Source organism: Ailuropoda melanoleuca, chromosome 6, assembly GCF_002007445.2.
Source record: "Ailuropoda melanoleuca isolate Jingjing chromosome 6, ASM200744v2, whole genome shotgun sequence".
Classification (NCBI taxonomy): Eukaryota; Metazoa; Chordata; class Mammalia; order Carnivora; family Ursidae; genus Ailuropoda; species Ailuropoda melanoleuca.
Genome location: NC_048223.1, coordinates 18,890,658 through 18,916,834, shown reverse-complemented (window position 1 = coordinate 18,916,834; position 26,177 = coordinate 18,890,658).

Here is a 26,177-nt window from a genome sequence, read left to right as displayed (position 1 = left end):
GGTGATGGGTAGTAAGGAGGGCACGTATTGCATAGTGCACTGGGTGTTATACACAACTAATGAATCATCGAAGTTTACATCAAAAGCCAGGGATGTACTGTATGGTGAATAACGTAATTTAATAAAGAAATTATTATAAAATAAAAAAAATAAAATTTATATAAGGAAAAAAAGGAAATACTTCTGATATTAAAATAAAAGAATATTATGAAAAAAGAGTGCCAATACATTTGAAAACTTAGATGAAATGTGTAAATTTCTAGAAAAATAGAAATCAGCAAAATTGACTCAAGAAGAAAGAACTTGAATAATTCTAAGATTATGAAATAAACCAAACCAAAAGTTTAAAATCACAAAAAAACCAACCAGACCTATGCAGTAACAAAAATTTTAATCTTGTGAAAAATATTCCAGAGTACAAAGAAAGAGGGAACACTCCTCAACTAATCTGATGAGGCTAGCATAATCTTCATATGAAAAACTGACAAAGATAATGTGACAAAAAAAATTGAAAGTCAATTTCAAGTCATGAACACAGATACAAAAATCCTAAACAAAATATTAGCAAACTAAACGCAGAAAACAGATTTTTTTAAAGGTAGTAATGACAAGTTAAGTAGGATTATCACAGGAATAAGAGGGTAGTTTTACATTAGAAAATCAATTAATATAATTACCTATAATCTTAATCTAAAGGAGAAGTATTATACATTACCTTAATAGACACAGTAAAACTATTTCCTAGAATTCAACATACATTTCTGATAAACATTCTTAACAAACTAGTAATACAAAGAAACTTTCTTAACCAAAAAACGGTATCTACCAAAATCCTACAGTAAACATTATACTTAATTGTGCAATATTGTGCATTTTTTTTTTAAGTTCAGGAGGGGGAAAAAACCCAACAGAGCACCTGCCATCATCTCTTATATTCAACCTTGTACTGAAGGTCCTAGCCAACACAAAAAGGAAAAAGAAAAAGAAAAAAATTAAAGAATAAAGGTAAGATGTGATTCACAATGAAACAGCCATTATCCATAATTGATATATCCACACATGAATCTCAGAGAACTTACACACCAATATTACACTTCATTAAAGATGTGAGCAAGTTCACCGGTTCCAAAAATCCATATATAAAAGTCTAGTGCATTTCTACATATAATCAATAACCTAGAATAATTTTGAAGGGACACCAGTTAACATAGCATTAAAAAAACATTAAGTACCTAGAAATAATTGTACTAGAGAAATGCAAGTCCTAATAGAGAAAACGGTACAACTTCTATGAACTGTATTTAAAAAGGCAAAAATAAGAGAGGAATTATACTAGGCGAATATATTGGAAAATTTGATGTAATAAAGATTTCAATTCTCCCCTAGTTAATCTACAGAATCAACATTGTTTTAACAGAAGTTGCAACAAGTCTTTATTTCTAACTCAACAACCTAGATTCAAACATGTATATGGAAAAGTGAAGGGTCAAGAATAGCCAAAATATTCCCTAAAAGGAGACTAAGATGGGAGCTTTCCTGACCATATATCAGTACATATTATAAAGATATAGTTGCTAAAACACTATGTAATTGACACAAGAATAGACAAAAAGTCCAATGGAACAGAATAGAGAGCTTAGAGAGAGATCTACACATATACAGAAATTACATATATGGCAGAATTGCCAAATAGACCAGTGGGTTAATGATGGGCTTTTCTATTTTGCTGGGGACTGCTGGTTACCTATTCTACACTACACATACATCTTCATACCATGCATCAAAATCAATCCTAGGTCAAGCAAATATTTAAATATGAAAAACAGACATATACCAAGCATTTAGAAGACAATATAGGAATATAGATTTATGACCTTGAAGTAAAGAAAGGATTTCTTCAATAAGATACCAAAAGGCACAAAAATCCTATAACATATGATTATAGCCTTAGTTACATTAAAATCAAGAATTTTGTTTATCAAAAGATACTGAAAGAGAATAAAAAAGGCCAAAATTTGGAAATCTTTGAGACATATACAACTAACAAAGTATCAGTAACAAAGTACACTATAAAAACTTCCACAAATCAATAAGAAAAAGACCACATAACAGAAAAACAGACTAAAGACTTAGGCATTCCAGAGAAGACAAAATATGAATGGCCCATAAACACATGAACAGACGCTCAAACTCATTAGTAACAAGGGGAATGTAAATTAAAACCACGCCAAAACAAAATTTCACTCCTACAAGCTAGCAAAAATTAAGAAATCTGATAATATCTAACGTTGGAGAGATTATAGAGCAACAAAAATTCTCCCATACCATTGGGGGAGGGTGAATTGGTACAACCATATTGAAAGACCTTTTGACATTATCTCGTAGTGTTGAAGTCTTGTATACACTATGATCCAATAATTCCATTTCTATTTATGCCCTAGAGAACTTTTTGCATGTGTGTATAGAATATTGATAGTTTCCTGTACATAGTAGCAAAAAAATTGGAAATAATCCAAATGTCAATCAATAGAAGAATGAATAAATTCTTGTGCGCTAGATACACATAATGGAATTCTATACAGAAGTGAAAGTAAGCTACAGCAACATCCATCAACATGGATGAACCTCAAAAGTGTCAAATTTAATAAATATATAAATCAAATTTGCATATAGCATCAACATAAATTTCAAAATATATAAAACTAATCAATGTATTATTTAAAAGTATACACATGTTTAAACTATTGCAAAAGAAGGACAAATAGGACCATAAAAATATATTTTCAACATCATTAGGTATCAAAGAAATCTAAATCAAAATCACAACAAGATACCACTTCATATTCACTAAGATGGCTATAATAAAAAAGACAAATACCAAATGTTGGTAAGGATGTGGAGAAATTGAAACCCTCACAGCTACTTCTGATGAGAATGTGAAATGGTTCTTCACATTGGAAAACATCCTGGCAGTTCTTCACAAGGTTAAATATGGCATTACCATATAACCCAGAAATTCCACTAAAAACAAGTCCACACAAAACATACGTATGCAAGTGTTCATAGAAGCATTATTTATAATAGTAAAAAAAGAATGGAAACAGCCTAAATGCCCTTCAACAGATGAATGGATAAATAAAATGTAATCTATCCATATAATATTATTAGCAATTAAGAAGGAACGAAGTACTCATACACACTACAATGTGGATGAACCTTAAAAATATTACACTAAGTGAAAGAAGCTAGTCACAAAGGCCACATATTGTATGACTCCATCTATATGAAATTCCCCAAATAAGCAAATCTAAATAGACATAAAGTTGATTAATAGTTGCCTAGGGCGGGGACAGAGCAAGTTGGGGAATGGAAAAGTAAGGGTAAAAGGGTACAGGATTTCTTTGGGGGATGATAAAAATGTTCTAAAATTTATTGTGGTGATGGTTGCACAACTCTGTACTAAAAACCATCCAATTATACATATTAAATGAGTTCATTGCATGGTATGTGAATAATACCTCAAAAATGCTGTTACAAAAGGTAAATAAAATAAGGGCAAGGCTTATTAAGAGAAAGGTAAATATGCGAGGTGATGGGTGTGTTAATTAATTTGTTGTAGGGAATCCTTCCACAATTCATACATAAATGAAATCATGTACATTTTAAATATCTTATAATTTTATTTCTCAATTATACTTCAATAGAGCTGAAAAAAATAAGAGCAAGAGAATATAAACACAAAATTCAGAATAATGGTTAACTTTGAAGGGGAGAGAAGGAAATGGAAACAAGGAAGGACCCACAGAACATTTCATGGTAAGATGCTTTTTACTAAACTAGATGGTGGTACATGTATATATGCTGTATCATAATTCTTAATACAATATATATTTAAAATATTTTAACGGCCAATAAGTATATGAAAAAGTTGAAACTCTTCAACATTAATAAAATACAATCATATTGTTGTCTTTATGAAACTGCCAAGGGTTAGCATTTGCATGGTGAAATACATGCTCTTATACATTGCTTATACACTGCTTGGGGGTGGTGGTTATACATTGCAGGAGCCTTTCTGGGGGACAATTTGATAATTTGCTTCATGAGTCTTAACATGTGCATACTCTTTCTCCTAGTATTTCCATTTCTAGGAGCATATTTATATCTCTCTCCCCCTGAATCCTTGGCAGGCCCTATGACTTGCTTTGACTAACAGAATGAAGCAGAAGTGATGCATTGGGACATCTAAGCCTGAGTCTTTTTTAAAAAGGCTTCTCTGGTAGTTTCCTCTTTCTCCCTCTCTGGAGCCAGTCACCATATTGCAGAGAAGCTCAGGTTTCACTATGAAATGATTTAAAAAAAAAAACAAAAAAACAAACCCAACACATGGAGAGCCCTGGAGGAGGTGAGACTGTCTTTGATGATGCAGCCCAGGCCGAGCTATCAGCTGAGTACAGCCACATGAGTGACTTCAGCTATACCACATGGAGCAGAATTTCCCAGCTGAGCCCAATCAACCCACGGAATAGTGAGAAATCATGTCGCTGTTTTAAGCCACTAAGTTTGGGATGGTCTGCAATACGGCAACAGAGCTGAAACAATATCCTAAAGAAATGAGAGATATCAACAAATATTTATGTACAAGACTGTTCACATAAGTAATAGCAAAACTTTAGAATTAATCTAAATGTCTGTGTTGAACTTCTGCTGTTTCTTTGGCTACTCAGCATTCCATCTCTTTTATTTCATAGCAGAATCCAGAGTTTCTTTTATGAAAACCTCCTTCTTCATTTTCAGTCAATGTGGTTCCAATGAGGTTTCCCTGTGCACCAGGAGCGGACGTATGACTCAGACCCAGTCCTGGAACCCCCTGGGATTGGTTCAGGGATGGGCCATGACTCACACAATATGGTCACAATCAGAGTGAATCTCAGATTTGTATAGGAGCTATAGGAAAGAGTTCTTTCTTTCTTTTGGACTGTTGATAGTCTGAATGATTGAAGACAAGAGTTCCTAAGAAACTGGGAATTAAGCGAACGCTGCAGGCAGTAGAGCTGAGGAAGGAAAGAACCAGCTCTAGACAACATTTTTGAGTTCCTAGATCAAGAAAGCTACTCCTTGGACTTTCGGGCATGTGTGCCAACAAGAGTCTCTTTTTGGCTTACCCCAGTTAAACTGAGTTTTCTGTCTCTTGCAACCAAGATTCCTAATCAATACGAGGCCTGATTTAGGGAAAGTTTATTTGCAAAGGAGCAGACATCCATTCAAAAAAGAGAGGAAGCAAAGGAAGGGGAAGATCTTATGGGCATCATGAGACCTGGACAGTTACCAAGCCACAAACCTCTGCATTTCTCACGGTCTCTATTTTAAATGTGTCTACAGCATTTCTTTCTGTTTTATAGCCAGCTTCCTCTGCCCCCTCTATACAGACTTCATTGCAATAACCTCAATCTCCAGAGTTTATATTACCTCTAAACCCATATCCATAAATATAACAGATATAGTTTTAGTAGCCAATGTCAAATTCCCAAAGGAAAAATCTGATGGACTCGGCTTTGGCTGAATATCTACCTGTGGTCTAACCAGCAATGTCCAAAGGCAATGATCATGAAATCTCTAGGTGTTCCTTTTTTTGGAGCTGTTAGCTGGGCAAGTTCCTTAAAGAAAGATGCAAGCAAAAAGTAAATGATATGCATATCTAAAACAGCACAAGGTGAGGGAAGAATGTGCAATCAAAGAGTAATATACTATGGGATAGTAAGCAGACACCAAAACCATGTTTTCAAAAAGTGCTTAATATCCTTCAACGAATGGTGCAGGGACACCTAGATTTCCACATGCGATAGAATGAAGTTGGAGCCTTACCTCACACCACATACAAAAATTAACTCAAAATGGACAAAAGAGCTAAGTACAAGCATTAAAACTATAAAACTCTTAGAAGAAAACATAGGTGTAAATCTCCATGATCTTGGATTTGACAAGGCTTTCTTAGATATGACACCAAAAGCACAAGCAACAAAAGAAACAAATAAATTAACTAGACTTCATAAAAATGAAAACTCTTTGTTTTCATTTAGTGTCAAATGACGCTATCAAGTGAGTGAAAAGGCATCCTACAAAATTGAAGAAAACATTTGCAAATTATATATCTAATAAGGATTTAATATTCAGGATATATAAAGAAGTTCTCTAAAACAATTTAAAAATGGGGAAAGGACTTGAATAGACATTTCTTTAAAGAAGATAAACAAATTGCCAAGAAATACATGAAAAGATGCTCAATGCATTAGTCATTCAGGAAGTGCTTATCAAAATCACAATGAGATATCACTTAATCTCCTTAAAACTCTTATAATAAAACACAGGTGTAAAATTTCATGACCTTGCATTAAGCAGTAGTTTCTTAGATGTGACACCAAAAGTGCAACTGACAAAAGGAAAAATAAAGTATACAATCCAGAAAGTGAAAAGGAAACCCACACATCAGGAGACAATACTGCACCTGCATACAGAATACATAAAGAACTCTTACAATGCAACAATAAAGAGAAAATAACCCAATTATTAAAATGGGCAAGGACTTGGGTGGATATTTCTCCAAAGAAAACATATGAATGTCTTCTTCTGTAAAATGTGGAGGAAGACATCTCACTAGGATGGCCAAAATTAAAACACAGACAATAAAATGTGTTGAGAAGGATGTGGAGAAACTGTGCCCCTTACACGTTGCTGATGGGAATGTAAAATGGTATAGCCACTGTGGAAGACATTTTGGCAGTTCCTCAAAAAGTTAAACATTGAGTTACCACATGACGCAGGAATCCCACTCCTACGTAGATATGCAGAAGAACTGAAAACATATACATGACTGTTCATAGCAGTGTTATTCATAATAGTAAAAAATAGAATGAAATCCAAATGTCCATCAACTGATGAACAGAGTTTTAAAAATGTCGTACATTCATAACATTGAGTATTTGTTAGCAATAAAACAGTGAAGTGCTGATACATGCTATCACATGAATGAATCTTGAAAACATTATCCTAAGTGAAAGAAGCCAGTCACAAGAGACCACATATTGTAATGATTCCATTTGTAGGAAATACCCAGAATAGGCAATCTATAGAAACAGAAAGTAAATTAGTGTTTTCCAGATGCTGTGGGGAGGAGGAGACTGGATAGTGATTGCTAATGACTCTGGACTTCCTTTTTAGGGTGATGAAAATGTGCTGAGATTAGATAGTGGTAATGTTTGCCCGACTCTGAATGGTATATTTAAAAGGATGCATTTATGATACCTGGATTATATCTCAATAAATCCGTTACTTTTTAAATATCCATATTGATTTTTTCATCTTTTTAATCTGTAAAACTAATATATGCTTATGTAAAATATCATATGTTCAAGAGTTTATAACACAAAAAAAGAATCCAATAGTAAGTTCCCACAAGGAAGCCACAGGTAATTGGGGAGAGGAGGCATATGCCCATAGGGTTATTTCTCTAAATATTAATTTTTTATAAAAATTGTATATTTTACACTGTTACAAACTGTAAAATTCATATTTTGTGACTTAATTTTTCCTCTTAGCATATGCCAAAATCTCATTCTTAAGTCAGTAAATATAAGTCTACTTTCCTTGTAATTGCTATGTAGTATTATACTGTGTGAATATAACAATTTATTTGACCACTTCTGTATAGACGTACACTGGAATTGTTTCCAGTTTTCTTTTACTCAAACAATGCTCCAGTAGGGTATCCTTCATAAGTAATTTTTGTAAAACTTTCCGTGTGGATAGAAGTCACAGTAAAATGTAGATGTCTTTTTAGGTACGCAGTAGACACTGGATATCTGCTGTTTCACCGCGCCTACTTCCATTCCTTCATCTTCCTGTAACAAATCCCATTTTTCTTTGGGGAATTGCCTCTCCCGAATCCATATGGTTCTGGTGGGGCTGCAAATCAGAGTACCCTGTTACTTGGGCCATTGTAATTGGTCCAACAGGACTTGTTGACCCAAGCAGAGCTATCAGATTCCTTCCATGGTATTTTATACGTGGATGGTGGAAAAGAGAGGACCTTTCTTTGCCTGGGGGTAGTTCCCTGAGACACAGGAACGTGGAGCTCTCTAAAGCCAGACTACCTCTTCCCTACTCCCTGCAGAAAGCCTACTTAGAGGCAGAAAAATAAGTGAGAATTGCACTGCACGGAGAGAAAGAGATTGAGAACAAACTAATGACATCATGCCAGTTACTGGATTCAGCTGTGCCTGAAGTAATATCCACCCTAGACTCCCCAGTTATATAATAAATTCTCTACTTTCAAGTAATGGGAAGCCTTACTGGTTTAGTATGTTATTCAGCATCTTTTTATGTCTGATGTCAGAGCTAGATTTCTGCCTGGAGGGCTGGATGCTCTAGTTTTCTAGTTGGTGCTGAAAGAGAAATGCCCCCGGTGCTCACATATATGTAGTCAGCACGATCCACACAGCACCTAGAACTGTTTGGCTAGATGGGTTCCCTGGTTTCCTAGCAACCAAGTTCCCCTTCTACTTCCTCACACACTTAACACCTTTTGTGACATCTCCTTTTAAGGCTACTTTTATTTTATTTTTTTAAAGATTTTTTATCTATTCACTTGATAGAGGGAGAGAGCACAAGAAGTGGGGAGGGGCAGAGGAAAGGGGAGAAGCAGACTCCTCACTGAGCAGGGAGCCCGATGTGGGGCTCGATCCCAGGACTCTGGGATCATGACCAGAGCCAAAGGCAGACACTTAACCCACTGAGCCACCTAGGTGCCCCTATGGCCGCTTTTAATGTGTGCATTTGGGAGGCAGAAAAGAAGGCACGGAAATACACACAACGTTATTTACTCCAGGTCTTGGGACCTGAGACTGTATGTGAGGGGTGGCCTAGCTTATAGATTCGGAACATTCACTTGCAGACCAAAAATAGCAAGAGATTTTGCTTTACTGTTACAATTCTAGTTTGCTTACACCTAATTACTTTTGTAAAAAATAATAGTACCTATTTTAATCAGCTCAGGATGCCATAACAAGATACCATGGACTGGGTGGCTTAAGCAACAGATAATTATTTCTCACAGTTTCTAGTCTATAGGCTAGAAAACTGAGATCAGGGGGCCAGCCTGGCCAGGTTCTAGTAAAGACTCTTCCTGATCTGCAACAAGCCACTTTCTCACTGTGTCCTCACATGGCCTTTCTTCTGTGTGCGTGTGAAGATGGATGGGGTGGAGGATCTCTTCCTCCTCTAAGAAGGCCACCAATTTCGTCATGAAAACCCCATCCTTATGATCTAATCTAAGTCTAATTACTTCCAAAGGCCCCATCTCTAAATACCATCACATTGGTTAGGGCTTCTGCATATGAATTTGGTTGGGAGGGAACACAAACACTCTGTCCATAACAGTATCAGAATACTATTAAAAAATTTTTTAAAAATATTTTTAATTCATGACATTCACAACAGCCATGTAATTAGGGGAGGCTACATTTATATCACATGACATAATCCAAGGGCACCTTAACGGACTTGCCCAGACTCACACAATGATCCCCTCACTTACGGACTAATTTCATTGTGTTCTGGCCTAGAGGCTTCTGATAACTTTCTCGGCTACGTGCAATGTCATATGAGGCATGGCAGCGCAGGACTGCATGGTGTTTATTCTACTTTCATTTGCAGCACACAAGGCTCTTTCCCTCTGTCTCAGATTCAATACCAGATTATACTGAAGTCAGTTAATAAACAGGTAAGTACTATAATAAATGTGGCTACATAGTGCGCATAGCTTTACAAGACAGTAGCAGACTGAAATGTGAAAACTAATGTTATTCTTATTCTGTGACACGGACTGCACTGGAACCTCTGTCCATCCAGGGCTCCCCCAGAGTCTGAGACCCTCTGGACCCCAGACTCTTGCTCTCACCCACTACAACAATTCATTACCAAGGGTCTACTCTCAAAACAGAAGTGAGATCTACTCCATCTTGCCACCTCCACCATCACCAATTCTCGCAATAGGGATCCTCGCCAGTTTCTCTGCTGCTTTCCCCTTGCTAGGCTTGCCAAATAACATTGAGCACCCAGGTAAACTTGGGCAACTGATAAACAATGATTTCAGATAAACAATGAACGCTTTAGTATAAGCACGTCCCATACAATATTTGGGACGTGCCTATCTGTTGTTAATTTGAATTTCAAATTTAACTAGGTATCCTGAATTTTTATTTGCTAATGCTCGCACCCCTGCCTCTTGTCTGCCTCCAGTCCTCACAGTTAGCAGAGTAAGCTTCTGAAAATGCCAAACTAATCATGTCAGTCCCATGCTTAAACTCTTCAAAAGTGTGTCATTAGTCTTAGGGAAAAAAAAACAATTTCTTGACAGTAAGTCCTGCAGGATCCATTCCTGAAGATAGATAGTTTAGGTTCTGGAACCAAACTGCCTGGGGGCTTGTTTTAAATATCCACTCAAAGGCACCTTCCCAACATCCAGATCCTGAGTAACTCCTATAGCCTCTCATTGCGTCCTTTACTACCGTACTCACGCGGATCACTTACTGCGCACTCCTTCTCTCCACTAGAGTAACACGCCTCACCATTGCCCCACCCCTAGCGGAGGAGCAACGACTCCTCTGATTGGTGGCTTTGAGAGAAGAAACTGGGCATGCGTGGCCCCATCCCTCACGCCTGACGAGGCTGTCTGGACTCCTCTATGCCTGCAAGGTAGGTTTCAAGGAATAGGCTCAGCCCTGTGCCCTGAGGTTTTGGGGGAGAGGGGCGATATGTCCAATGCAGGAGGGAAACATTAACAAGCCTGACCGGCCATACCTCAGCCGTGTTCTTTTGATCAGCAATGAAGATGATATATTTTTTCAATAATATTTTTTATTATATTATGTTAGTCACCATACAGTACATCCCTGGTTTTTGATGTAAAGTTCGATGATTCATTAGTTGCGTATACCACCCAGTGCACCATGCAATACGTGCCCTCCTTACTACCCATCACCAGCCTATCCCATTTCCCCACCCCCTTCCCCTCTGAAGACCTCAGTTTGTTTCTCAGAGTCCATAGTCTCTCAGATGATGATATTTTTATCTCCATCTCCTTTACTTCTGTGCCTCTTGGTTTCTAAACCAAGGTGGGGTGTGTGCGTGTGTGTGTGTGTGAGTGAGGGGGTCAGCGTCTTAATTCCTAGCCTCCTAAACCCTCAGCAGCATTCACTACAATTTGTCTTTACATGTTTATTTATGATTATTTAGCTATTTCTTAATGTGTAGAGACCATGTCTATTTTGTTCAGCATTGTGTCCCCAGCACCTACTACAGTGCTAGGAACAGATTTTTATCTTCTTAATATCAGGATGATTGAATAAATCACTGAGAATTGTTGCCTATCACAGTGCTGCCACCCCATCACTCTGAGGATAGTTAAGCCGAGTCCTGGGACGGCAGATGAGTGCTAACTCTCATCACTTGCTGATAGGTGTTTGGAGCTCTGCGTCCATGCTCAAGCTTATCATGAAATCGCACACGTCAGAGTGGGCAATGTAGGGCAGCTTGCACAGATTTGCCCACCTTGGCTGAGAAACATCTAGGACCATGTAGTCCCCCCAGATGTACTTGTTTAGAGCAAAGTCTGTCTGGGTGAGATTTGAGCTGCTCTTATCTTATGGACACAGATTTAGGTTTTGGTCACCTCCTGCTGGTCTCATCCTACAGCTGAGTGAGTCCTGCAGGTGAAGCCCTAGTCCAGTTGTTCCTGGCTTTCTCCACTTTCCCAATGGGTTCCGTGGAGGCCCAACAGACTGTGCCTACATGAATTATGAGAGATAGTTTCACAGCCCATAAACCTCACTGCAGTGGGAGGTAACAGAGTGCAAACTGGCTTTAGTTGAGGCAAATTGCAAGCAATATCTTTCATGAGAGAGCCAATTTAGCTGTAATTCAAAGATTTCTCTTCTAACACTTGGAGTTCTGCCTAAGGGAAGTCTCCTTGGTGTGACTGTGACCCTGAAGTTGGTGATTTTCTGACTAAAAAATATTTATTGAATGCCTTCTACTTCGGAGTAGCTTCATATGCACGTTTAACAGAAGTGAACGCAACTGTGGAATAACCACAGTAATAATAGCTAAACCTTCTGTACCATTTATAATGGGCCAGACATAGTCTTTACCTGTATTAACTCATTTCATTCTCACAGCAACCTCCCCAAGGTTGGTCCCATTATTATCCCCATTTCACAGATACGAAACTGAGCCACACAGAGGTTAAATAATTTGCCTAAGGTCACGACACTAACTAGTCAGTGATGGAACAGGTCTTCAAACCCAGGCAGTCTGTCTCCACTGGGCAGGTTCTTAACCACACCTCTATGCCATAAGCTTCCTAGCATGTGGATGACTATTTAAATAATGAGTGCATTTCTACCTACCAGTTTATTTAATGAGCTTGGGGTGAGGGGTTCCCTGTGCCTCTCAGAGTAAAAGTATCTTGCTGCACTGGGGATGATTCTGTTACTTAAAGATCCTACTGTTGAAGCACTAATACAAGCTAGCTAGTTCACCTGTAGAAATAGTGATCTGTTCCAGTGTTAGGGTAAAAATGATAGTGTTGGCTTTTTGAGAGATGGCATGTTGGCCTCCTACACAGCCACATCCTAAGGAAATGGTCAAGGGCAATTTTAACTGTATACAATTTACAGCTTAAATCCTGGCTTTAGAACTGAATTTCCATTTAAGATGCTCATGTGCTGAGTACTGGACATATAAACCCAGTCATTATCCCTGCCTTCACTTACAATCTTAGGGAGCCCCTTCTTCCTTGCTGACAGAACTCCAGTTTTTGTTCGGAGCAGCAATGTATCCAGCCACTGCTGATGAATCATTATTGGTCTCTGTTAATCATGGCCGTTCTTTTCCCCCAATTTCCCAGCCTGTCTCTGCAGTAAGGTTGCATGACTTCATTCTGGCCAATGAGTTAAAAAAACTATAAAGCTAAATATGCTGCAGGACTTCTGGAAAGCCATGACTTTCTTAATAAAGGGAGACAGACATAGCTTGAGCCATACGTCCGCTTTCTTTCTGCATTGATTGCAGATATGATGGCTGGAGTAACAGCAACCATGAGGGAAAATCACAGAGACAAGAATAAAATAACAGAGATACTATCCCTGATATCACTGAGTAGTGAAACAATATCAGCAACTGCTCAGTACCAAACTTCTGTATTCAAATTCTCTACATTCCTTTAACTTGTAGCCAGAAACATTCCTTTACTGATACACCTGCTCTGACGGAGTTCACCATTCATTTGGGCACACAGACATTAATTAAATGTAGCATATAGATATGTAAATAGATAGATGTATCTGTATGTCTGCTCCCTCTCTTCTTCCAGGCCTTGGCTTAGGAGAAGCAGGCACAAACCCATTCTCAGGCACCCACTGAAGTCATCTTTTTCCTACCTTCTCCATATCTCTCCTCACCCACCAGCTGCTAACCGAGGCAATCCTTAGCTCATTCTGAAGATAGGAGGCCTTGCTGACCCTCATTCTATTGTCTTTGCTAGGTCCTTCTAGGCAGGGCCTAAATTTTTAAATCTCAAAATCCGAGAGAAGATTCCTTTTCCTGAGAGGTCTACTTTCTCCCTGAGACAAAAGTATCCATTAATAGTTTCAAATGTTATACCACCACCTAATTACACAAAGAATATGTAATTACTAACTGAATGAGTGCCAAGTCAATGATTCAGTGAGAGAATATAACAAGGGGATCTAACCTGGTTTTGATGAGGGGTTCAGAGAAGACTGTTCATGCTACCTTTGAAATATATCTAAATTTTGATCACTTTTCCTCACCCTCTACCACCTCAGTGCCACCTCACATCAGCTCTCACCTGTATGTATCCTGCAGGCTCCTAGATCCTACTCTTGTCTCTGCTGCACAGAAGCCAGAGGGATTCTTCAAAGACAAAAGTAAAATCATATTACTTGTCTGAAGTAGTTCCCCTTATCGCTTGGGGAGAGGGATCCAGAGTCCTTACCATGGCCTAAAGGCCCTTCATGATCTGCGGCCCCTTCCCCACTCTCTTCAAGACCTCATCTCCCTTACTCTCCTCTTTGCTGCTCACCCTGCTGCAGCCACACTGGCCTCCTTGCTGTTCGTTGAACAAGTCAGGAACACTCCCACTTGCAGGGCCTCTGCACCTGCTGTACACTCCCTCAATCCTTCCAGTCTCTGCTGAAACATCCCCTTAACAGAGAAATCTTCCCTGTCTACCTGTCTAAAGTTAACAGTCCAATCCCCACTTTGGCTTCTTCCTTCTCAATGTGCTTTATTTTTCTTCTTAGCACATCTAGCGTCCTGACAGATTGCATATTTTCACATTTATTTTATGCCTCCTTGCCTAGAATATCCACTTATGAGAGAAGGGACTTTTTCTCTTTACCCAGAAGATTGTTTGGCACTTAGGAGGTGACATATATATGAAGTGACCTTTGAAGTTCAGAACTAAAAGGTGAGCAAGAAGGATGAGAGAGGTGGCGGGGGGGGGGGGCTGTTTCAGGAAGAAGGCAACACTGTGCAAAGGCCCTGAGGCGAAGACAGCATGGATGAATTAAGAGGTCATTGTGGTTGGAGAACAGAGTGAGAAAGGAAGTAGTACACAGCAAAGAGGTAGTAGGAGGCTCCCCCTAGATCATAAGGGCCTCCCAGGTAATGTCTAGGAGCAGTGAGAGGCCAGTAAAAGACAGTAAGCTGGGTGGGTAGGTGATATAATCAGATCTACTTTTTGAAAGCTCATTCTGGATGTCTGGGGAGGGGATAGGGGAAGGGACTAGAAGAACCAGGGAGAGATTCTGTACAGTATCCCAGAGAGAGAAGATGGTGGCTGAGACTCTTTGATGCTCACTACTAACAAGCTCTTTAAGCAGAGCTCTCCAGGAAGACATCCACTATCTCACAAGCATCCCTGCATTGAAAATGGAATAAATGTCTGCAGAGGTACCAGATATTATCATTATTTTGATAGCGGTGAGATGACATTTTATGAATGAAAAGATGTCTAAGGGATTCCAATAATCTACTAAGTGGTGCAAATAAAGTATGTTTCATGTAAATATATAAATATTCATAAAAACTGCTACACGTTGGATGACCTCTGCATGGGGATGAATTTTCTTGATTTGCACCTTTGATCTTCTAGTTAAAATGTCTATTCATTCTGACTTAAAAAACCCACTTGAAGGCAACACATTCATTATCCGCAAACACAGACCTTATATAATTCTATTTCTATATAATTGTGCATCACAGGAACTTCTGATCTCTGATTTTTTTTCTAAATTATTTCTCAGGGTTATGGTATATTAAGACTACTTCATGTGTAACACGTTTTAATTTAGTAAGCAGAGCTGTAATTACAGACAAAGAACACCCATCCCTCCTATTGTAGGTTGGGCCCCTACATTCCTTTTACTTGGTAATAGTTTGCACACTTAGTATTAGTAAATTACCTCTGTCCATCTCTTCCACCACATTGCCCCAGAGCTTAGCCCAATGCCTAGCATACAGTAGGGCTACAATGCAAACTCACAGCCTGCCCCACTCGCTACCTCATTGTCCCCTTCCTGCGCCTTCTTACTGGCAGCCTGGTGGTCAGTTCTGTCAGCCCACACTGACATTATTACACTCCCTCAAAGTCTGCCTATTTCCAATCTCTGTCATTGGCAAGCCATTCTGCAAACTTCTGGTAAACCCACCTTGCTAAAAGCCCATGCCCATTACACTGTGATTCTGCTCAGAAACCTTTAATGGATCCTTATTGCTCACTGAAGGAAATTTAATGCAGTGGTTAAAAGTGCGAGTTCTGGAATCACCCTGCCTGAAGTCATATCCTGGTTTCCACGTTAGTAGTTGTGTGACATTGGGCAAGTTACTTAATCTTCCTCGGTCCTATTTCTCTCATTGGTAGAATAAGAGTGGTGTTACAACCTATGGTTCAGAGTTGCTGTGAAAATTAAATGAAATAAGACGTATAAAATACTTATAAACACTTTTTAAATTTGTTTTAAAGTCTACTTTGTCTAAGAATTGCTACCCTGGTCTTTTTTTTCTTCCATTCTTTCGCTTCTATTTGCATGGAATACTTTTTTCTGTCTCTTCACTTCCAGTCTGAATGTCTCTTTAGGTCTGAAGTGAGTCTCTTGTAGACAGCATATAGATGGCTCTTGTGTTTTTTTTAATAGAAAGTACTCAGTAAATGTCAGAATTATTGAAATTATTAGGGTTTAAATCAAGTCCAAATTCCTTAGCAGTATCCAAGGCATTCTGCCATTTGATCTTAGTGCATATTTTTAATTTTATCTTTTTCTGTTCTACCATATCCCTTACCCCATGAACCATCTGCTGAGGCTGGTAGGTCTTGCCCCTGTATCTTCAGCTTTCCTACCTCTGGGATTTTGCTCATGTCTTTTGATTCCACTGAATGTCCTCCTATTGCTCTCTTTCTGTTTGTAGCATTTCCAACCTTCAGGGTGCACAAAAGTCCCACTGCTTCCACAAAGCCTTCCCTGACTTGATCAGGCCCCATTGGTCTCCCCTACACCTCTGAAGATTCCTGTCCTATATTTCCCAGTTGAGCAAATACTTCCCCAGGACAATTCATTTTTTTCTCATACAACTGAACAAAATCCTTAGTTCATAACACACTATCATCATTGGTCCATGGAATTGCCCCTATTTTAAATTGTATTTTATTATTTGTTTTATTAAAAACATTTTCTTTATCCTCCATTCCCAGTCTCAGTATTCAGCCAGTATTATACTCTATGCCTCACCCTGCTTGTTACTTTCCTGCCTTAACTTTTTGTTTCTAAGATTTCTCCATGTTGATATATGAATATATGAATCTAGTTTTATCTCTTTTAACAACTGAATTGTGTTTGTTTGTTTTGTTTAGACTGCATTTTATTTTTCTTCTTTCACTGAAGGACATTGAAGCCACATAAAGTTTTTGTTATGAAAAATTCTGGGATGAAAATTTTTGTTTAGTTCTCAGTTGTACACACATTTGTTCCTTTATTCAACAAGCATTAACCAGGTGCCTACTGAATGCTACATACAGCTAAGAACTAGGCATACAGCAAGGACAAAAATAGATAAAGTCCCTTCCTTTATTTTAGTAGGAGAGATAATAAATAGACAAATATATAATGCTATGTTATGTTAAGTGCAAAGAAGAAAATAAATCAGGATAAGAGCACAGAGAGCAATGAAGGGCACTATTTCAGAGAGAGTGGCTGAGAATGTAGTGACCTTTGATAGAGACTTGAATAAAGCAAGAGTAGGCCATGCTGGTATCTGGAAAAAGAGCATTCCAGGCAGAGGGACCAGGGAGTACAAAGGCCTTGAGGTGGGACTATCCAAGACATATTCCAGGAACAGCAGTTGGTAGGACTAACATAGAGGGAGTGCAGGGAGATGAGATCACAGGGCTAGGCCACAGCCGAATCCGATGGAACTCTGTAGGCCACAGTAAGGACTTTAGCCTCCATTCTAGGTGAAATGGGCAGGATTTGATTAAAAGAATGACAGGATCCAGCTTACTTTTTAAAAAGATACCACTGGCATCTGAGTGGAGAGCACACTATAGCAGAGGAAGGGCGAGAGGGAAGTCCAGTTAGGAGGCCATTGCTGTGGTGCTAGGCAGAGATGACGGTAGTTGGACTAAGCAGTAGTTGCTTGAAAAATTACATTTACAGAGTGGTGGTGGTGCGGAGAGTGGGTAGGAATACCAAAGCATATTTTGAAGGTAGAACCAATAAGATTTGCAAGTGGATTGGATGTGGGCTGTGAGAGGAAGAGAAGAATTAAGAGGGACCCCAAGAGTTGTGACCTAAGCAGCTGGAAGGATGGAGTTGCCATTTCCTGAAACAAAGAGGATTGGGGAGTCAGGTTTCAGGCACAGATCAACAGTTTTATTTTAACCTTTTAAGTCTGAAAGGCTTCTTTGGATATCCATGTGGTAGCTGTCAAGTAGTTGACTTCTGCATTTTGGGATCAAGATCTGTGCTGGAAATAAACTTGGGAAGTCATCCTGGCATATGTGGTCCTTAAAGCAGAGATCACCTAGGGAGTCAGTGCAGATCAAGAAGAGAACAGGTCGAGGGGCAGGGCAACATGGAGTCTGTAAAGGTTGTGGGAACCAGCAACGAAAGTGAGAAGTAGAGGCCATGTGAGAGAAGAATGAAGCAAGACAGAAGTATCCCTGGGCCACTGAAGAAAAGGTTTCAAGAAGGAGGAAACCATCAATTGTATCAAATAATGTTGACTGATGGACCCAGTCAGGAGAAGACTGAGAATTACAGACAATTCTTTGCAGAAATCTTGCTGTAGAGGGGAGCATAAAAATGGAGCAAAATATGGAGGCGAATGTGTAACAGAGGGAAGTTTTCTTTCCTTCTTTCCTCCTTTCTCCTCTTCCCCCTTCTCCTTCACCTCCTCCTCTTCCACATCTTTCTACATGAGGACTACAACTGCCTGCTGATCCAACAGGGAGAGAAAACTGATGGTGCAGGACAGAGAGGATAATCCAGGAGCAAATGTTCTGAGGAGGTAAGGGCACAGGAGCAGTTAGTGCTGGGAAGGGAAGCAGGCAGAGGACATGGGCACACCTAAGGGCAGGTTGCTAGATCTGGTGAGGGAAGCATGTGGAAACTGCTTCCACTCTCTCAATTCAGTAAGAAGCGAGGTCACCAGCTGAATATGAGGAAGGAAGAGAAGGTATTAGAGAAGTTGAGCAGGAGAGAGATGGACTTGCGGAATGTGGTAGGATAACCAGGAGCACTGGACACTGGCCTGATTCATAGACCGGTAGGATGGGTGTGTGAGAGTTTGTGTGCGACATGTACTTAGGAGAGGATCTGTGAGACTGTACCATGTACACACACGCAAATCCACCAAACACCAACTGTTCTCCAGAATGGCTGCATTAGTGGTGCACAGGGTTTTTGTTTCTCTATAGGCATATAAGCACTTTATAAAATCCAGATTTTTAATTGTTGCAAACTTTTAGGAGAAAAGTGGTTGTTCTCTGTATAGTTTTCATTTCTCTGGTTATTGAAGTTGAGCATCTCTTCCCACACTTGTTGGCCTTTCCTATTTCCCCTTCTGTGAAATGCTTATTTATATCTGCCCTAATCTGGGTTCTTCTGAAAGCAGACTCTCAGACAAGGACTTGAGTGCTGGTCATTTATTCAGAAGCACAAGTGAAGAAGTAAGAACAATGAGACAAGGGAGAAAAAACAAAACAAAACAAAACAAAAGTAGGTTATGAGTAGGTTACTGCTGTGGGCAACCAGACTCAGTCTTGATGGGGACTCTCTGAGGAACTGTGCTGAACATTCCTCAGAATTATCCCACCAAGAAATGGAAAAGCTGAGCTATTTATACACCACACCCCTGGTCCTCAGTGGTTGGGGTGTTCCTGGAGGGATTAAACCACCAGTACTTTCAGTTTGCACTGCACCTAAATGGACCGTGCCCCTCAGTACCTCAGGAAACCTTCAGGCCGAGGGAGAAGTTTCACACTGAGGTGGGAAGCTGTCTGATACAGGGAACCATCTGCCCACCACAGCTGGCAGGTGAACTCAGAGGTAGGCCAAGGGATGTGGGGAGGACGTTAGCAGGGTCTGCTACAATATCCTTTATCCTTTTCTTTTTAAGATTTTACCCATTTATTTGAGAGAGAGAGCACAAGCAGGGAGAGTGGCAGGCAGAGGGAGACACAGACTCCCCGCTGAGCAAGCAGCCGGACACGGGGCTTGATCCCAGGACCCCGAGATCAGAACCTGAGCTGAAGGCAGATGCTTAACTGACTGAGCAACCCAGGCACCCTTCCTTTATTCTTTACTTTTCTCTTATTTATCTGATTTGCAGGAATTCTCTGAATATTTTTTATATCACATCCTTGTAAGTTATTACCATTTTGTAATTTCCAGTCTGTCACCTGTCTCTTAACTTTGTTAATGGTATCAGAAATCTTTAATTTTAGTGTCATTGATTTCACCAGTTATCTCCTTTATGGTTTCCCTTTTTTGACATCTTAAGAAGTCCTTTTCCATTCCAATGTCACAAAAAATATTCTAATAGTTGTATAGCTTTGCCTTTCATATTTGGCTTTTAACCTACATAAAATTCATTTTTGTATGGAGAACAAGGTAGAGATCTAATACCAGTTTTCCCCATACAGTGGGCCAGTTTCTAGAGACTATTGGTGAATAATCCATCTTCCTCCTACCAGGTTATGGTAGTGCTATATATACCAAGCTCCCATGTACCCATGGGTTGGTTTCTAGATTCTGTCCATTTGCCATCCATTCAGCTCTTCAACAAATTCATTATTTTGGCAGTTACATTTTTTTTTAAAGCCAGTACCCTCAGTGGACTCTCCTTCAAAACTACCAATTCTTATTTCATATTTGCAATGTTTTACTTAGGATTAAGATTCACTTTCATATCCTATCAATAGGTCTCTTCCTTCACTTTCATATCCTATCAATAGGTCTCCTTCTCCTTCATATCCTATCAATAGGAGTAAGATTCACTTTCATATCCTATCAATAGGTCTCCTTCACTTTCATATCCTATCAATAGGTTGTTCTCTTTGTGGTTATTCTTTCACAGTACTTATTTTTCTTAAATTGTTCCATGATTTTTGGCTGTGGACTTATCTTCAGTCCTTTGAGACCATTAACCATCTCTGCTTCTGAGGTCTAACTGGAAGATGTAGGAAAAGCCATGGCCAGGTAGGTATAGGGAAAGGGTAAGACACAACTCACAGGTGAGTGATCTTTCTACTGATGGCCAAGCTTAAAAACAGCCAATTTTCCACTGGGGTGTCTCTCAGAATACTGCCCTTTCCTATCATCCCAAGTACCAATATCCTGTGGGACAGCCAGGCGATTTGGCCACAGTGGCAGTCACCATCCCAATCAAACTCTCTCTTAATCTCTCATCTCTGACTACGCCATGCCTCACCCCACCCAAGGCTTCTTTTTTCCCCAAACAAAACATTCCAAAATCCTTTAATCATTCCTCTGTCATGGTTTTCAAACTCCTGATCACTTGCCAATGGGCATCTTTTAATTGTCACTGTCCATCTAAAGATGTGGTGTCCAGACCAGAATATAATGCTCTGGGTGTTCATAATAACATTTGGCCAGGTGAATATCAATGTTGTAAAAATTCTTTATTTTTTTCTATTTAAACCCAGAAGTTTTCAGTGAAATAGTTTGTTAAGCTCTGAGAGGAAATCCTTAAGATGTGAGAAAACCATCCTAGCAAGAGAGAATGAGATTGTTCTAATCACAGAATGGACAGCAAGGAAAACATTGATGGAAACAAGAGAATTAGAAGAACACTATTAAGCAGTCTTCTTAGGCATGTGTATCATTATCAGCTATACCTGGGACAGAGAAATCACAAGGAGAGAAAAGACACAGTGAGATGCAAAAAAAAAAAAAAAGTAAAAAAAGTAAAAGAAAAAGAACAAAGCGTGCATGTATTTTAATGGGGAAAAGGAAGATTCTGGAGTTTGGGAAAGTCAAGAAAGAATTAGATTCAGAAATGGGAAGCCCTGGAAAAAAAAAAAGGAAAAATTCATGAAATTTCCCTCATTCATTTCTGATGGCAGTTTTAAAAATGAAAAAAGAATGGATTATCTCTTTAAGTGAATGACATTCATAATATAAATTATTTGCATATTCTGCCCAGCCTTTGCTCTCCGGAAATTACTTCTAAAAACTATATGATAGGGACATTTGCATGAAAAAATATTTAGAGGAATGTTTGCAGCTAAATCAGGGAGTGTGTTTTTGGCAGATAAAACCAACTGGTTTTGAAATTTAAGAATATTTTCATTGTCAAGTATTGGAGAAGATAAAATGAAAAATTTCAGTAAGAAATGGAAAGAATTTTAATGTTAGCTAATTCATACTAATCTCTCTTGTGCATCCAAGTTTCAAAGGTGTGGTGGCATATATGTGTTTTTGGAATGAATGAAGGAAAGAATGAATAAATAAGTGAAAAATATAAAAGAAAGAAGGGGAAGAGGAAAGAGGGAAGGAAGAAGGAAAGAGTGTTGTAATACTGTCAGAGTTTAGGGTATCGGTGCCATTCGAATTCCTTCAGGAGTTTCCCGGCTAAATTGGGGTGGTAGAGATGACTTACAAATGAAACACTTGCAGACTCTATTTTCTCTTTCAGTCTTTACTTTCTGGAGCTCATGAAAGATGTTGGTCAGTATTTGCAAAAATATCAAATTGATAGTGATGATGACAACATCACATACCACCCCCTCCTCTGCTCCTCTTTTTATCAGAATTCCCTGAAAAAATTATTTGATGTGTTCTACTCTCCTCCATTCACAACTGTACCCTCTCCAGTTCCTCTCCTCCTCTTCTCTCATGAAGTCACTCCAACCAGACATCCCCTCCACCGGCCCCGCCGACCACCCCACCAGAGCAGGGCACCCAGTGACCAGGTTTTAACCCTCATCTCTGATCTGTCAGGAGCAGTGACATCCGACTGAACATCCCCTGTAAAAATACTCTCTCCTTCTGACTCCCAGAAGTCTGCCCTTAACGGGGGTTCTTCCTCACCTGGCTGCTCTTCCTGGGACATCTTTGCTGGTTCCTCCTTATCTCTCTCATCTCCAAGGGGTCAGTCTTTAGACTTGTTTTTGTATCAATATTTGTTTCTACCTATATGTTGGCTCCCTATTTTTCATCTGTCTTCAGAGAGTATTAAAAATGAAAAAGCTGGGCATGCTGTAGTAGATGGAATAATACCTCCCCCGCCCCCCTGAAAGATGCCCATGTCCTAATCCTCAGAACCTATAAATATGTTAATGCTTTGGACTGAATTGTATCTCCCAAACACACACAAAAATCCTAAGTTGAACCCCTAATTCTCTATATGGCTGTATTTGGAGACAAGGCCTAAAATAAGGTAATTAAGGTTAAATAAATTCATGATGGGGAGCCCTGATCTGACAGGATTAGGTGCTAACCTTTATAAGACGAGACACCAGACTGTTTGCTCTCTCAACCATGTGAGGACACAATGAGAAGGCAGCTGTCTGCAAAACAGAAAGAGAACTCTTACCAGGAACCAAATCAACCAGCCCCTTACTCTTGGACTTCCCAGCCTCTAGAACTTTTATTTTTTATTTTATTTTATTTTTTTAATTTATAATAATTTTTTATTGTGATATGTTAGACAGTATATAGTATATCCTTAGTTTTTGATGTAGTGTTCCATGATTCATTATTTGCGTGTAACACCCAGTGCTCCATGCAATACGTGCCCCTTAATACCCATCACTGGCCTATCCCAATCCCCCACCCCCCTCCCCTCTGAAGCCCTCAGTTTGTTTCCCAGAGTCCATAGTCTCTCATGGTTCATTCCTCCTTCTGTTTACCCCCCCCTTCATTCTTCCCTTCCTTCTCCTACCAATCTTCCTGCTATTTCTTATGTTCCATAAATGAGTGAAACCATATGATAATTGTCTTCCTCTGCTTGACTTATTTCACTTAGCATAATCTCCTTCAGTCCCATCCATGTTGCTGCAAATGTTGGGTAATCGTTCTTTCTGATGGCTGAGTAATATTCCATTGTATATATGGACCACATCTTCTTAATTCAGTCATCTGTTGAGGGGCATCTTGGCTCCTTCCATGATTTAGCTATTGTGGACAATGCTGCTATGAACATTGGGGTACATATGGCCCTTCTCTTCACTACATCTATATCTTTGGAGTAAATACCCAGTAGTTCAATTGCTGGATCATGGGGTAGCTCTAGAACTTTTAAAAAATAAATTTCCATGTTAAAGCCACCCAGTCTATGGTGTTTTGCTCTAGCAGCCAAAGCAGACTTACTTTGGACTTGACAGATGTAATTAAGAATCTTGAGATGTACCTTGTTCTGGATTATACAATGGGTGCCAAGTAATAACAAAGGACTGTTTATGGGGGAAGCAGGAGGATCAGAGTCAGAGAAGATGTGACGGTAGAAGCTGAGATCAGAGAGAGATTCGAAGATGTTACGGTGCTGGCTTTGAAGGTGGAGGAAGAGGCCATGAGCCAAGGAATGCAGGTGGCCTTGAAGCTGTATGAAAGACCAGGAAATGGATTCTCTCCTAAAGCATCCAGAAGAAATGCAGCTGTGCCAATACCTTAAATTTAGCCCACGGAGGACCCATTTCAAACGTCTAATCTCCAGAATTATAAGATAATAAGTTTGTGTTATTTTAAGCCGCTGAGTTTATGGCAATTTATTACAGCACTAATAGGAATAACTAGTACTATGCCAGAATGTTTTGAAGTGAAGTATACTGATTCTTGAAACTCTTTTTGAGATGCATCAAAGATATAAGACAGATATTACTGGACAGACAGAGGGACAGATAGGTGCTTAGATGTGTGAAGAAGTACACACAGCAAAATGTGAATGGTTGAATGTAGGTGGTGGGTACATGGGTGCTAACTTAAAATTCTTTAAACTCTTCTGAATGTCTGAAATTAAATTTAAAATGTTGGGGAAAAACAAAAAATTAGTAAATATTGTAATTTTTCCAAAATTTGTTGTTTGGCTTCCAGGAAAGAAAAACACATGTCTTCTCCTTGCCTCTTCCCTCACAAAGGCCTTGAATTTCTCTGGAAGGTTTGTTTCTACCCATTACATTGTCTGGTCCCCCTGGTGACTAAGTGCATATATTTTAGAAAGGGCTGGAGTACAGCAAAGGTAATTAGACCCTGTGGAGACTAAAGATGTAACCTTCACATCAGTAGCAACTGGCAGTCATCAATTGGGTTAACTAGCCTAAGGAAAATAAGTATATAACCCTAGGGGATGCTAATACGTGGGCTTGCAACTGAAATGGCTCAGTATCTTCTCAAACGTGAACTACTGTGAGGTACTCTGAAAACTGCTAACTATCCTTACTGCGATGGGAAAAAACTAAGAAAAAACTCAATGTTACTTTCAAGAACTGTGTGCCACTCCCATCTTTATGAGAAAATTGTTATTTTCATAGTACACACTACTGTAGGTCAGTGAAAACAACAGGCTGTATCTATAGCTCTTTCCATCCACTGGGGAGTGAGATTAAGAGATAATCTTCAGATGAGACTACTGGGGTTGGAAGTTTGACATTTGTGTATCTCAGAAGCCATAGCATGTTGGATGTGGGGAGAGTTGACTTCTTTAGAATGTCTTCTGATAGATATGTGGGGGAGAGGGATATTATTTTAATATACTAGCTGCTGTTTTCCATATCTGATAGTGACTTTTCTTACCCTACACCTTCCCCTGTCATCACTGCCAGGTGAGGGTGGGCTGAACCCTGTGGGTTTCTGCCTAGGAAGGTGACTGCAAAGAATCTAGAGTCTGATTATGGGCCTTTCCAGTTTCCAAGCAGGCCTTTGAAATTCAAGACAGAAAAACAAGGGTTTTCATTTACAAAAGCTGTGTTTTTTGAGAGAGAACATAGTTTTGAGTTACAAAATCTTGGTTAGAATTATCAAAAGCAAAGCTCTGAAGCAATCAGGGTATATAATGTATGCCAACATTGTCTTGCCAGGAGTTGAGGCAAAGGCCAGACCTCTCTTTGGGTGAGATTAATTCTTCACTACGCACTTAACTTTTCTGTACCTCAGTTTTCTCATTATGAAACGAAACTTAAAATGTTGGCCTTGCTGCCTTGTTAGGGTTAAGGGAGATAACATAGGTAAAGTTCCTAGCACTGTGCCTGGCATATACTGGCACTCCCATTCTTTTCCATCTTCCATTCTCTTCCCTGATCAAGTCATTTCTGAGAGAAAGACAAGCAGAGTCTCTCTTGGGTATGTTGACTTTAAATAAAAACCGTCAGTCATTTTAACGGAAAAAAAAGAGATTTATTTGGGAATAGCAGAGAATTGTAACTTGGGACAAACAAGCTTGGGTTAGACCTGCAGGAAATGTTCTCAGGTTTCCCCAGAGCAAACGTTCCAGGGGTCTAGAGGTAGGCATGGATTTTATCTAATCTTCAGACCCAAGGTCCTGTGGGCGATTTGGGGCCAAGTCAGGGCTATGACCCAACA